This window comes from Spea bombifrons, chromosome 13 (genome assembly GCF_027358695.1).
Source record: "Spea bombifrons isolate aSpeBom1 chromosome 13, aSpeBom1.2.pri, whole genome shotgun sequence".
NCBI classification, from domain to species: Eukaryota; Metazoa; Chordata; class Amphibia; order Anura; family Pelobatidae; genus Spea; species Spea bombifrons.
In genome coordinates, this window is record NC_071099.1 from 18,646,511 (window position 1) to 18,661,577 (window position 15,067).

The following is a 15,067-nucleotide window of genomic DNA, read 5'->3' on the forward strand; positions in this document are numbered from 1 at the left end:
CATTAAAATGCTAATAAGTCACAGATGGGGGGCCCTTGGATCTCACTTCTGAGGACAAATTTTAGAGTGTAGAAAAACTAACATTAATCAAACCCATAGTCCAAGCCAGAGAACTGCATTCCTCTCTGCCAGTCATATGGTGGCTGCACAATAATTACACAATAAAAGTGTAGTGTAGCGCCCTCTGCTGGATGCATCCTAACACTGCAGTCTGATAAACTGCTATTGGTTATTTGAATATTGCAGCTACAGTGAAGCATGGAGTTGTGATCAGCTTTGCATCAGCTACAGTGCCATTTGAACAACTTGTTTCTGCATGAATAGTCTTTAGAATTTGGAGCTGCGCATATTGTTATTCAGCATTGACTGGGATTAGGTTCCCTTCTTGCTCCCTTATGCACATAACTGCTGGGAACTCATGAATCTCGAGTGGGTTTTCAGAGAGACACTGGTGTTCTTTGGCTCTCCCTTCTGATATACACTTCAGCCTTACAGCTTAGAATGGGGTGGGGTATACATAAAATAATAGGGTTTTTATCATAATTGTACTATTAAAAGATGCCTTTATTTAGTAATTTCCCAATGCATAGTCACATATGCTTTACACATGATGTAAGGCTGTTAAGGCCCCGTTGATGGAAGGCTAGATGACCGGACAATGTATAATGCATGGAACATATAAAAAAATGTGTATTTTAGAGGAAAGCCATAAGAGAGGGAATATAATAGAAAGATTTAAAAACGTAAAAAGAGTTTATGCACTAACGTGGTAGTTGCTAGGTGAGTAATGGTCACGTTCACTAAGAGGGTGAGTAGAACAGTGTTGTGTGTATGTATGTATATGTGAGGGGATGGACTGGAAAAGACATTTTATAGCCGGGGTAAATCAATTAAAGGAGCACCGGCACTCCATAAAGATAGAAGTATTAAACAATGTCTTGTATTTCGACTGCTTGATCCCATATGTATAAAAAACATAATGTGTCCAAAATTATGCAAGAAAAGAAATAAACAAAAAAATATACAATGAATATCATACCAGCCGCAGAAAAAGAGAGAGCGCTTGACGCGTTTCGCACCTCAAGTGCTTTATCAAATAGCTGCTTTTTATTTATGTGGTCTGAGATGGCCTTTTGTTTGTTATATTAAAATTAAGGCATCAATACAGTAAAATATTAAATCTATTACATTTTTTGGAGGCACAATCTGCCTTTGAATCTCTAATCCTTGCCTATCTTCCGTACCCTGGTGTCCTTGTTTTGAGCTCTAAAGCAATAAAACTCAAACTAGTGTGTGTTTAAACGGCAGTAAAAGTGTTGAGCAACTAAAATGCTTTATTCTTGGTCTAAATTGCCTATTGATTTAAACTAATAGCTATCAATGGGTCATAAAGTCACTTAAATAGTCTAGGCAAGACCTTGGGTATATCTCTAAATGGGTCTGTCGCTTTTCCCAGCTTCTAAATTTTACAATTACACAGACGCAACCATCTCACCTTCCTTTTCCTATGAACGGTATGATTTTTCCTCCCCTTTAAGTTATCTCTCCTCTATTGTTTAGCATGTCTGATTTAGACATTCTTTGTAAGGGTAGGTGAGGAGGAGTTGAAGAAATTGAACTTTATACGTGGTGGAAAACCTGAAAAGGTGTTAGAAGATGTGTGCAGATGACTGAAAAATATTTATATTTGATTATCTCTCCTTCTCCTGTCCTGATGAGTAATGTTTTTGTCTTAGTAGGAAACTATAGACACACTTTTGGCCACCACAATATAAAAATCCTATGTCGAGCAATTTCATGCTTAAATGCGATATGTATGAATCTAATTTACATAATGGAATTATGTGTAGAAAGTAAATGAATGTTGTCAAGGTTATGAATGGAGCAGCAACGAGCAGCAGGAGCTTTGACGTAGGTTATAGAGAACAAACAACATTCAGAATTTTATAGATGGCCCTCCAATTTTTTTCTGTGGACCCTGCATAGCCTTCCTGAATGTGATTCCTGGAGGATATGTTCATTCCCCCCCGTTAACTATTGCTTCCTTGACATTCACCCGTAATGCTGGTCTTTTCCAGTAACTACCAATAGATGGCAGAAACTGACTGGGTCATGAATTCAGCACCAAGGGAGTACAACGTACATCTTATTCACAACGTAGCGAGGTAACGGGTGAATCCCAATCAGCGTTGGGTTCAGAGAGATGAAATCACTAATCCAGGGGTTTGTAGGTGAGCTGAACATTTCATCCCACCAGTTTAAATATACATTATAGACCGCCAATTCCAGTGAGCTCCTCTTGGAAGAAGGGCTGTTTGGCCCAGCAAAATGTATCATTGGATGAGCAAGAAGAATATTAATAAATCTCCCCACATACATTATGCAGGGGAAACATGGCCCTACCTGTGGCTCACCGTGGTTGGCCTTTATAACACAGTTGATGAGTTCATATGTTTAACATACCTGTAATCACCCGGTTTAATGCATGTGCTCACATTTATATGATTTCCCTTTTGCATTAATAACCAGCTGACAAAATATTATTTTATTTCCATATACTGCAAAAAGTGTCCGTTTGGTTGCTTGATAAGTGTACCATATCACCACATCACCTTTCTGTGGATTGCGTTAACCCTTTCATGCCTTAGAATTTAGTGTGGTGAGTTAAATGGTATCAGAGCAAGCCATTGTTTTTTGGGCACTGTGACATTAAAGCATCTGCGGCAGGAACACAAAGTGTGCTGGATACCAGGCAGCATTCAGATGTGCGATGATTAAAGCTTTGTACGGATTGCTGGTTTCCCAGGCAACCGGCTCACAATTACTTGCCGTGGTTCAAGCAGCCAAATGAGAAGCAGGTGACTCGTAGACAGAATTCTGGGCTCGCTCGAGAAGTGAACTGAAGGGGTACATCATATCTAGCGTATGTCTGCAAGAGCGTATAGCTTTTATGTTGTGGTTCTCTAGGCATCGGCGCATGGGCTGTCACTTCACTGTAGCATACGGCCGTTTCCTTGGCAGATATACCGGTATTGCCAATAGCACCACAATGTCTTGTATCATTGGAGTCAGTCACTGCCATAAAGCAGTGATCTTTTCTCTCTGATGGCAGATACATTCTTGAATTATTCCCTTGCTGGTCATGTTCTCGCTTAAGTATATATTTCATTATTTAAAGGGCCACTAGGGACATTATATATTTTACTGGTAGGGATGTGCCTGCCGACTAAAATGAATGTTTATGCTTTAATTTTGGATTTTATACAGCAAATCAGTTTAATGTATGTTTTCATTTTGTACTGTGGATTGCAGGTTATCAGTGTCTACAATTACTGTCGCAGTTAAAAAAAAAGACGCATTCCTTTACAAGACAAATGTTGGCCTCTTAACTGCTCATACCCAATCAAACTAATAAAAACTGTTTGTTCTGACTCATTGATCTCAGTGAATTATGATTCAGCTCGTCCATTTCTCAGAGCACTGTCCAATTTTGAGATCTAAAACGTACTTTTCTAAGGGATGACACATTTTAAATAGTAATATGGTTTTACAGAATGAATGCGTATTTAATTTATGAACACATTATCTGCTTGGTCTTGCTACTTTATAGTCGCATTGTTGTGACGTTAGTGCTGTGGAACTCTGTGATCACTCATATCCAGCAAAGATTATGAACTCATAGAAAAGAGAGACATCGGGTGAAACAGGGACACAGGCATTTGAGGCCCAGAGACGTACTGCCCCTTCTAGACAGGCACACTTGGAAACTATGGTTATGGCATTCCCCCAATGAATCAGAGTATCAAATGTGCCACATGCTTGCTTCTCGTTCATCTTTTCTATGCAGAATGTTGGAATATGACATCATCCTGGTCTTCCAACATAGGTCATACAGCAAGAGGAAATAGCTGGTCACAGGGGAGATCTCAGATGTCCTTAGCCATCCTGTTGAGAGCCTGATTTAGTGAGATGGCCCAGGGGCTGCCACCACATTGGACCTGCCTCCGTAGGAAGAATATACCACTGCCTGGTGCCCCTGTTTCAGGCACCTGCCTGGGAAGTGTGGTGCTATGTCTGGCTCTGCCTTTTGCAATAAGGACACAAATGTTTCCTATCAAACGCTGTTAAAATTCTGACGTTACCGATGTCACCTTGTGCAGGAGCTTGGCCAAAAAGCTATATAACAAATCTGAACGTGCAAGCAGCTTAATCACACACAGAGTAGGTCAATGAATGAACCATGAAAAAATGGGCATGACTGTGGCTTTAAGACACAACATTCATGGTCACGCACTCGGTGATCTACAATTCCAGATACTCAGACTGGAAAAAGTCATCAATAAATTATACGAGATGCCTTGACCGCAGCGTTCGGACTTTCTTTTCTGAATGTTGATGTGGCGTGTGAAAATCCCTTGTTGCCGCCTGTCAGAATCAAGCAGCTGCTTGCGTTCTCACATAAACACAGATACACACAAGGTCTCTCTGCTACCTTCCTCATCCATGTATCTATAGCAACCTACTACATTATTCTCTCTTTTCTCCCACAATGCACTGCTGTTCTGTAAATAGTTCCACGCTCTCTCTCTCTGTTCGTGGTACCATCTCCCCAAGAGACCAATGTGGTAGGTCCATCGCAGCGTGCCAATGTGTTTGTGAGCATGGCTGATGGACGCTGGAAGCTTGGCCTCTGCGATTTTATTAACCTAGATTTAAAAAGGCATTCCGGTTCTATTTTTAAAAAAGCCACACTATAGCTTTTTTCTTGCGTTTTTTTCTTGCATTTTTTTTTCTTGCATTTCCACATATGCATGGTTCCCAATATACTTTTGTAATGTACATTTTTTTTCCATTATCTCCATTAATAAGGGCTTCTGTTAGATGAGATTCAAGCCATCAATTTTATAATATAGTCTCATAAATTATAGGTGAATTCCCGTTGCCATTAATGGAGATTAACATCGAGCTTTGAGCTGATCATGTACTAAGTTCCCAAGAAACCCCTGCATTCAAAACCATGTTACAAATGATCTGACTGCATACAATAATGCAATTAAAAATGTAAGACGTTTGCACCATAATCACTTTTTATACATAACTGCCTTTTTGGTAATATTGTTGCACAGAAGGCATTTAATGGTTAAAGCGTATCCCTTTCATTCAAGCGCATATTGTAAGTGGGGAAAAGGCTGTGCGGTTCATGTCTGCTCCAGCAGTAAAGGAGTTAATGCTTTTTTTCTTCCCGCAGTCTTTCTTGCCATTAAATTGAGGGTAATTTTCTCGAGTCGGAGAAACCTGTTCAAAAATGGCACTGCTGCTGATCTCATCTAAACCCGCAGCTCTGCTCACAGCTCGGTAAGGGCAGGCGATGTTATTATTGCTCAAGCCGGACCCCGTAATTCCAAAGCAATCGGATAAAAATGGGAAATTCACCCTAAACCGCGGTGCTTTGTCCATGGTCCCAATTGCATCATGCAAATAAGTTAGAAACTGCGAAATGTGAATCCATCTATCTGCATACCCCCCAACCACCCTATTTTGGGTAAGATAGTCCCAATTTTCAGACACTATCCTGCAGAACTGATGTATTTACATTCCGCACTGCCCGAGACCTAACCCAGCGCTGGGGTATTATTATTTTAAAGGAAGCCTGGCGAGGAAGGAAACTACGGCACTGGTCTGCAATATGAATTTCACAAGAAAATGCCCGTCCTTTTCATGTCGCGTTGTGTATCTTTTGCATGGTGGCGTTGTTCAAGTGTATTTGTGCTGGAAGACAAAGGGTTTCTCTGTGAAAAGTTGTGGGTTTTTCCGTCAAAGCCCAAGATGTCCGATGTGAAGAACATGGGGGCATCTTTGGCTATCGGTGGGTGTGCCAGACCAAGTATTCCCTCTCTCGCAGGTACTATATGTCATCTTAGCCAAATGCTGACAAGCAAAAGGGGTATACTGCACGTAACGAATGTTATAACGAACCTTATTGGAGAATGTGAAGCTGCAACTTTCTTCTGGTACAGTGAATAAATAAAATGACACCCTGTATAGATAATTATAACGGCCTGATTATAAGACACAATCATTCCCAGATACATCTGACTGTGTAGTCTATAATCAGAATTTTACAAAAATGTTTGTCCCCTAAATGCTTTAAAATGTGAAGGGAATGCCTATATTGGATCTAGTAAGGTATTCACATTGCAGTTTTGCATTTTTTCCTGCTGCAGTTAATTATATCCCCCCGTTATGTATAATTCATTAATCCTATGCGTGTTATGTTGTTTAGTGTGGGCATCCTCTAGTGTAATACCTTAATATAGCACTGAATGGAAATTTAAATCAGCTTTTTGTCCGCCTTGTATTCATTTGGATTTTCTGTACTAAGCAACATAAACCTGCTTTTTGAGGGTTGGCATTGTGCCACGTGCCAGATTTGTGGCTTTCCACAACGTAAATGAAAAGAAAAGGCTGTGTTTTGGGGCGGAAAGGGTTGAAATGAACGCTCAGTTTTAATAGGTTGTGTTTGCTCATCTCACTTCCACAAATTAGGTTAATTTTCATCAGCGCAAATGCTCTTATTTGCTCTGTGTCCGTGGTGTCTAGGATTTTATGTGGATGCACCCAATAAACTATGCAACGCAGGGCTTATGGGTGGAGGAATGGGCCAGGTCAGACATGAACCGGCCTGGTGGTTGTGCGGCCGCATCGGCCACTTCAGTTCGCGGCCAGCCCACCGGGAAATTTCCTAAAGGGCCAAGCCGGCCTTGACTGGGCCTATTTTCAGGTAGGGACGCTGCAGCTCCATCAGCCCCTGCGTTACTCCTCCATCAGCCCCTACGTTACTCCTGCCCTGGTTGGGAGAGACTCCCAGGAGGTACCAGAGTATTAACCCCACATTTACTATTAAACATAACTTGGAGTATCCCAAGGGCAGTCCCTCAGAGCGCTCTCTTTATTGCTCCTTGAGGTTGCATGGCAGCACATAGGGGCCAGAATCTGTGAGTTACAGGGAGTCAGAGGAGCCCAGGTGATAACTGGGTGTTATGGCGGCTTTCATGAATACATTTACTGATTAAATCTACTGTCTGATAGACAAAGAAAGTTTTAGTCTGATATAATAAACCTTTTATAGTCTACTAAGTCTCCAAAAGACGGCGCCTAGGCTTACAGGAAAGATTTGAACTCTATTTACACAGCGGCGTTCTTTAGCTTGAAGTGGCTATTTTAAAACAGCGGAGTACTTTACAAACGATAACTTATATTTGTAAATGTCTTTAAATGCCAGCGTTAGACAATTTGTCACTCAACGCTCCGGCACCGAAAGCTCCGAATTGCTTCATTTAGTCATTATAAATGGTATTCCGCTTCCTTGTCTATTTTAGAAAGTTAATGGCACGTTTTATTGTTTTTAATGACACGTTCTGTGCTACATTTTTAATGTCACTTGGATATTAAATATTAAATCTTGAAATGACTAATTCCCGCGGTCTTCAGTGACGTTATTGTACAGTTAGATCATATTATTTTCAGAAACCAATGTTTTTGAATGGTTCTCAACAAAAAAAAAAAGTCATCCGTCAAGGTTATCGGCTGGCAACCTGCCCCAGTTTAACATTACCCACTAGGCTCGTATTTCTACATATATATGTATATGCGACAAAGAAAGAATTCTATATCATGTGCTGCGGTGACAGAGAATGGACTCAAAGCACAGCACAGAGATCCAGCGCCGCCATATATCTCGGCCTCCTCGTCTAGGAGAAGAAGAGTTTAAGTATAAGTGGAATTCTGGGAGAATTTGAGGAGCAGCAGAGGCAGCAGGGGTAGTTTTATGATCCAATACGCCGCACTAGCTATGGAAGCCTATAGTGGTCGTTGCACCAGTGAGATTTATCTTGGAAGCTGAAGGGACAGCTACAAGGGAAATTATGTGAATAGCGTGATTTACCGGCGATCCCTCAGAAGTGTAATATAAATAGGTTGGATGAGAGAAGGCAGAATTGGAATATGATGGCAGCTTTAAGATAACGGAGTGCGTTCCAAGAGCGGAGAATTTTATACAGCTAGATGAATACCAGATCAAGATGCCACAGACTGAATATGGAAGAACACACGGACATGTCGGGCCAGACAAATAATTCCAGTCATGATGAATGCATTGTTCTGTTAATTGGGGAAATCCGATTCATTTAAATAACATTGGATATTCTATTAGGAAACGCCGGATTTTAGTCTAATGTATTATTTGCGAAGGTTTCTGCATAGCTTTTCCATATCAGCAATTACTGTATTAGTTAAAAAATTATGAAATGACTAATTAACCAACCGTGATTATTTTGTTGATTGTTAAACCATGCACCGCCTTGTGATCTTAACTTTTGTTTCTCTAATTTGTTTTTATGCACTACCTATTATGTCCTCATGTCCTGTTTATCCATTGTGCGGTGCTGCAGAATATGATGAAGCTTAATCAATAAATAATAATATATATATATATATATATGATCATGGATCCAAGGAACGGTCTCCCAGCAGAGCTGGTTTGGGTTAAAACAGTAATTGTATTGCATGACTGCTTGTTTTTAGATGATATTAAATAAATACACCTGAGCTATTTAAGTAAATAATGAAACCTCTCAGCTAAAATGCTGTGTTTGAATGTAAGCTGCTTGTTTAGCCTGGAGCTGTTTTATGCAATTTCCACTGGGTGAGTTTGTTTCGAAGCCCATAATGCTGTTTCTCCTCGTTGGGTATTTAAATATGGAGTTTATGCTGACCGGGTCCCTTAATATCTTATTTTCTGTGGTTAGACAAACTACTCAGTGCATAGTGCTACTCAGACTCAATGAGAGGGAACAGTGGCAGTCTAAAGAGACTACGAGTGCACGGTGTATTATGAGTGCCATGATAATGGAACCGCTAACCTTTGTAACCTGTATATTTATATATCATTTATGGATACAATGCCATCAGATGCGATGTGGCAGTGGATACTGTTCTTTAGGTATAATATCATTGTGTGCCTTTTCATTCATTTTTTTGTCGTCTTTTTACCATTTTTATTTTGGTCCAATCAGAATTTCCCTAACGCGACACCCCCACCATTTTCCATCTTTATGAATGAATAACATGAATCCATCTTTGCACCAGATAGCATCTTCAGCTAGGGTTACTTGAAGCGAGGCAATAGGATTTAAATGCACCCCTGCGATATACATTTACTATACGCGGGTCCAGTTAAAGAGACCGTTCGGTTAGCCCACTTCGTTGTGAGAATGAGCAGTGTGGGCCGTGGAGAATGAAGATGAAAAACGTTGAAAGAGAATTAGTCATGAGTCGTCGTAAGCTGTTTCCTGACACATAGACAATCTCGGTTTTACATAACAGATTAAGCATCGCTCCTCGGAGGGACTGATCCCAAAACAAGTGTGCGACCCTTTAAAGAGCGGCGTCCAGGCTCACGGCGCGTGTGACAGTCACAAGGCTGTGTAATGCTGTTCAGCTGCTGGTATCGGCCACAGTTCGTTTCACCACCTGCTGAGTCTTGGCAAGGCCGGTCCCCTCCTGGCATCTCACACAGATATAGCTGGAGCAGAGATAAGATTTCTCACTGTCGTTGGCAGTGCCCATGTCTAAATTGCTGCTGCAGGGTCCATGAGATGGATAAAAAAATAATATATTAATGTTAACCGTACAACGACATGCTTTGGAATAGCGTCTGAGGATCAGGGGATCTGCAGTGGAAAACAAACAGCAGGCGACAGGACTGTTACTGAGCAATCACACGACATACGAGCTACCGTGGGACTGGGGTTCCAGGAACGTTGCACTGCCCCCTGGTGGACAGGAGCTAATAAGCACTACAGACCATTATGTACCTACCCTAATTAACCTTTCAGCCAGAAGAAAATTGGATCGCCTGGGCAACCAATATGTCGTAACCCCATAAGCCCCCAACTCTTGGTGCAGTGGTTTATTTAGAGATTATGGACGGTGTATAGGGGATAGGTTTTGGATAGGGGATAGGGAAAGTGCATACCTGGGAACTTTATTGCTCTGGCTACCTGGAGGTCCCCCTTGGAGAACTGGGCAGACATTGTTGGTTATGATGTGTGATGTCTCAGGCGGACGAATTGTGTTTTCTACAATATGTTGCTGGTAGAAAATGGAGGGTAAATAATATATTAGCATGTGTGATAAAAGGCTAAAAGGAGCAGTCTGGCCATTTCATGACAAATTCAATGATTCACGCGTTTATTGAGTGGTATACGCATGGATGGACAAATCCCAGAAGACAAACAGCCCCTGCTGCTAAGTTCTGGCTCTACCTCTGAATGAATTCACTTTTAGATAAGGATTGCGTGTTATACTTTTGTAAACAAAGGAACCCACAATCTTTATCATATAATGTAAAACTATAACTTTGGCATGCTATGGTGAGAAATGGCTCCCATCTCCTTGCATGATGAAATAGTTCTGTGCTCGAAGCATGTAAATAGAGTCCCAAACTCATACAGCTCCCTCCCTCCTGAGGATATAATGCATGCGCTTCAGCTGGAAGAATGAAACTCCGAGGAGTGTAAATAGCATCTCCATTCCGCACACTTCACTGCCTTTCTCTGCCTGGACGCAAATCAATATTCTGCAGCCTCTCCCTGGCTCTCTGCTGAGCTGTAAGTGGCTGTAAATCTGGCTCCATCGTTCAGAAGGAAATATTTCCCGGTACATATACATAAACAAAATGCACTTCTTGATGCGACATGCAAATACCATACACACGCGGATGTATGTGTGTGTACGTATAGCATATATAGTGCTTCCAATGTAAGATTTAACAAATTCAGATTGACAAGTGATGACAATCACCGTATTTTCATACAATGTATCGAATTATGATATATGTTTTAAGTGGATCTTCTTTAATGCTCACTGGCTTGGCCCAAGCCTTTCAAAAGCCAGGAAATGTCCATACATTTCTTCCACAGGGTAATATGTCATGTATGATAATTCTAATTATGATTGAGTGTTTTTTTTTATTTTGCGGGGCTGAATAATCAGTTTGAGTTATTTAAAACACACTATCACCAATTGGTGTATTGGATTTCTTTATGTATCTTCTACGCTGTCTGTGGCATTCACTTATTGCTTCCTTAACAAATGAATGAGGTCCTGACAACCAACCTATGCATTTGACTTGTGTGTGTGGAACTCCACACTAAAGCGTTAAGACACCGCTGGGCTCTCTGGGGCATCAGTAAAAGGAGCCACATCGCTGCAAACGTATATTCGAGAAGGATTTTGTGTGCAAAAAAAAAATTCACAGCCAAGATTGCTCATTTGAAGTGCATTGGATGTACTGCGCATGCACAGGCGACGCTTGCATGCATGAGCCGGCACCGTGGGTTGATGGTCACTCTCTCTAACCGCATTTTCCTCTGCTGATGGGGTAAGGATCGAGCCTCGCCAGCTGCTCCCTGCCATCAGCCTCAAAGCCCTCCATGCTTTCTGTAGGGAGGAATGGGGTTGAAAGGTCTCTGCCGAAGGGACGGCCACTCTTCCTTTTAAGCTTTTTTGCTTTGATGCTTGAAGAATTTTGTATTTCCTGAAATAAATATTGGCCTTTTTTAATTTAAAAACACCCGTGTCATGCTAGGTTCTTGGCTATCTCTCTGTCTGTTTAAAGGGACAGTTTAACGTCCCTGGCAGCCCCATTAACGAAGAATGCATATTCAAGTACTTTATGAGTATTTTAATATTCAGTCTTCAAACAACTGAAAAAAATATCTCCTGGTCGCTGTCCTCCTCCTCTATAGTCCGACGATTCTTGCCACTGATTCACCATTAAAGCACTGGGAGCAGACCCCTGCCCACAGCGTCCGCCAAGCCAACACTGGTGCTGACTGGCAGTGAGTATATCGGCAGAACGGATCTCCTGTATGGAAAATAGCTGGGGTGGGTAAAGTCATGCAGGGGCATTCTGCAGATTCCCCCCAATACGCTTGTTAGGGGCAGAACACAGAAATTTAAAGGGACATCTCCGCTATCATGTGTAGTGGCTTGAGTTATGAAATGACCCAGGTCTCACGCCAGGTCTCCAGCCGAACTTCCATGATAACCTGAAAAAATCTTTGATCTGCAAACATCATTGAGCTAAACTAGAGCTGCGTACGTGGAACAACTTAGAAAAAAGTTTTTGTTTTCAAGTTTCAGGCTTGGACAAATTTGTTTGGCTATCACTTTCTATGATGGTGACCGGTTTGTCCCCACAAGCTGACCAATCGATTCTAACCCGGATGGGGGTAACATTGGAAAATGGTTTGGGTGTCCATTGATGTGCAGTTTGTCACGTAGACACCAGGGGCTCATGGGAATAATGGATCGGTCACTGGGTATGGGTAACATTATATTAACTCTATCATTACACAGCAAGTTATACATAAACATGCCAGCAATTGTAACAAAACAGAAAAAAAACACTCAAAGAAATATAACCAAAACCGCTACATATTAACAGGATCACGGCTTACGGTTACAATGATTATTCTGGTATCTCTGAGAAAGAGGCAAACTGCGTTATTCGCAATTAATGAACTAAAAATTAATATTCCGAGAGAATTTATTGTGAGGGTTGATTGTTCTCCTTTTTTCCCATCCTTGGCTCTTTACACGCAAGCAATAAATTAATTGTATTCTCATTTGCATGCAGCATACGCTTCTCTCGTCGGTTACCTGATCCGTACCCTGGGTTCTATCTGTGCGCAGAAAGTGAGCCGGTCTCCCCCTCCTTTTCTTCTAGGGTTTCAGGTTTGCTTATCCACCCCAACCACTTATTTTATTGTTTTCTTCCTGTCTCGCTATAGTGACAAGGTTTGGGAACAAACATCTCATACCTGCAGGTAACAGTTCTCCCATCTTGATCCACTCGCCATTGTGTCTGGTGAGTATTTCACAGCCTTTACCCGACACATTAAGTTCCGAGAGAATATAATACAGAGGGAGTAGCCAGGTGGTGTGTATAGGGTTAAAACACCATTGCATCACTTCATATAGACATGATGGTCATGCCTTGGCATTAGAGAGGCATAGAAAGCTAGAAGCATACCATTTGATAGGACATACGGTACATAGGACATACGGTACATAGGACATACCGTAAGAGTTGGCTCATCTACTCTGCGCATTTTCACCTGCTTTAAAGGCTTAAACCTTAACCAGTGCTTAACCATAAGCGTATCCAATGCATGTTTAAATTCTCTTACTGCGTTCTCATTGCTCCTCGTAGCATTCAAAGGGTTAAACTGGGTATCCTCTCCTTGGATATTTTTATCAAGATATTTATCTGTCCCCGATAAATAAGGAAATTATGAATAGTTTTGTTAAATATGAGAATTTAATTTTTGTTGGTTCAAAGGATATTTTAAAGTCTAGATCTTTTCTTACAACGGAGTTAACCCCTTAAAGGGACATTCCAGCCACCATATGTCGTTTAATGTATATAACAGCTGTGTGGTCCCTTTAAGTGTTTGTGTGGTCCATTTGCCTCTTCCATACAGTAGGTGTATCTGGCCGAACACATCTTGCATGTGATATTGCAAGTGGTTTATTGTTCTGAACGTTAAAGTCGGGGACGTTCTTCCGTCCCTTTAAAACCATTCAGCACTTAAAATAAAACGTTGACATTAAGGAACGTTGCCACAGTGGGTAATGGTGTTCTTTATCCTTTAATGAATATATTCATTTTCACCTATCTTCTCTAAGGACACGGCGTTTACCCCCTGGTGCCCCGTCCCACCCGCTTACACGCAGCCAGGCTTAGGGCAGACGAGTTAGTCCATGTGTATGCATTTTAAACCTGTTGGCTGTGAATGTTTTCCCCGAAGCCAAGCTGAACTATTTTGTTACTGTTACTTCTGAAAAGTATAAATAACAAACATATCAATTAAAATAAATAAATATCCATTTATTTAACAAGCAATCTGTTACCAAGTATATCATCTTTAGTGGAAGGTCCAATATACTGTATGTAAAGTCACATAGGCTTTCCAGAGATTGCTTCTTCAGGTGTGAATCCACCTGAGGTCTCAGAAGCTCATGTAACTTTACGTGTTGACCCAATAACAGTTATTGGCTTCAAGCAGAGACTTGATTTTATCTTGGACTTATAGAAGTGCATAGTGACACTGATTTAAAATGATATATTAGATAATACTTCTTTAGATAATGATTTCATATTGCAGACAGACAGCGGTCCGTGGACAGTGTGAGTTCGCAGAGTGCAATGGTTTCTTACGTACAATATTCGGCACGTTGACTCAGGGGCCGCTAATAGAATACTTGTTCTTATTGCAGAGCGCATAAAGAACCGAGGTGGCCCTTTTGGGTCCCACACCTTTCTGACGTGGTGCCCAGACATTGAACATGTAAGAACCGTTGTTCTACGGGATATGCATATGTTTGCACCAGGTATTTCCAGCTGTTTAATAATTCACAGGTAGTGGGGTTATTATTCTATCTTAGATCAGATCCCAATTAGACGCCCAGTCTTTTTATTGTAACAACACTACGTATTATTGTGAAGTAGAATAAGGTAGCGAAGCACTGTCGAGGTTTGTACAAGGTGGCCTGTAGTCAACGTTACCTGAAATAAAAGGTAACGAGAGGCCAGCTCCTGCTGCCTTTATTAATAAGGAGTGATTTTAGAGCTATCAGCATAGTTTATGTGAAATCCGTCCCGTCCTTGCACACAGTAGAGGAATGAATCCTCCGAACCAGCTTGTTCGCTTTCTCTTTTGTACGTGTTTTTAGATGATAGTCCAGCTCAGTAGACAGAGCATCCCCGGAGGAATACAGCAGAAAGTCAAGGCTGATGTTGCACAATAGTCTGTTTGCAGTTTATATAGCCTGTATATAGCTATGCTTTCCAAGTAAATGAAAACCGTTATCAGAGCCCATTGTTGGGCATCTAGAGGTCCACGGGCCAGACGTAGCCATCAATGGTTTTTCCCCACCAAGGGGTACTATCCTGTTATTAATCGCACCGCTGGCATATTATGTTTCTGGATGTTAGACA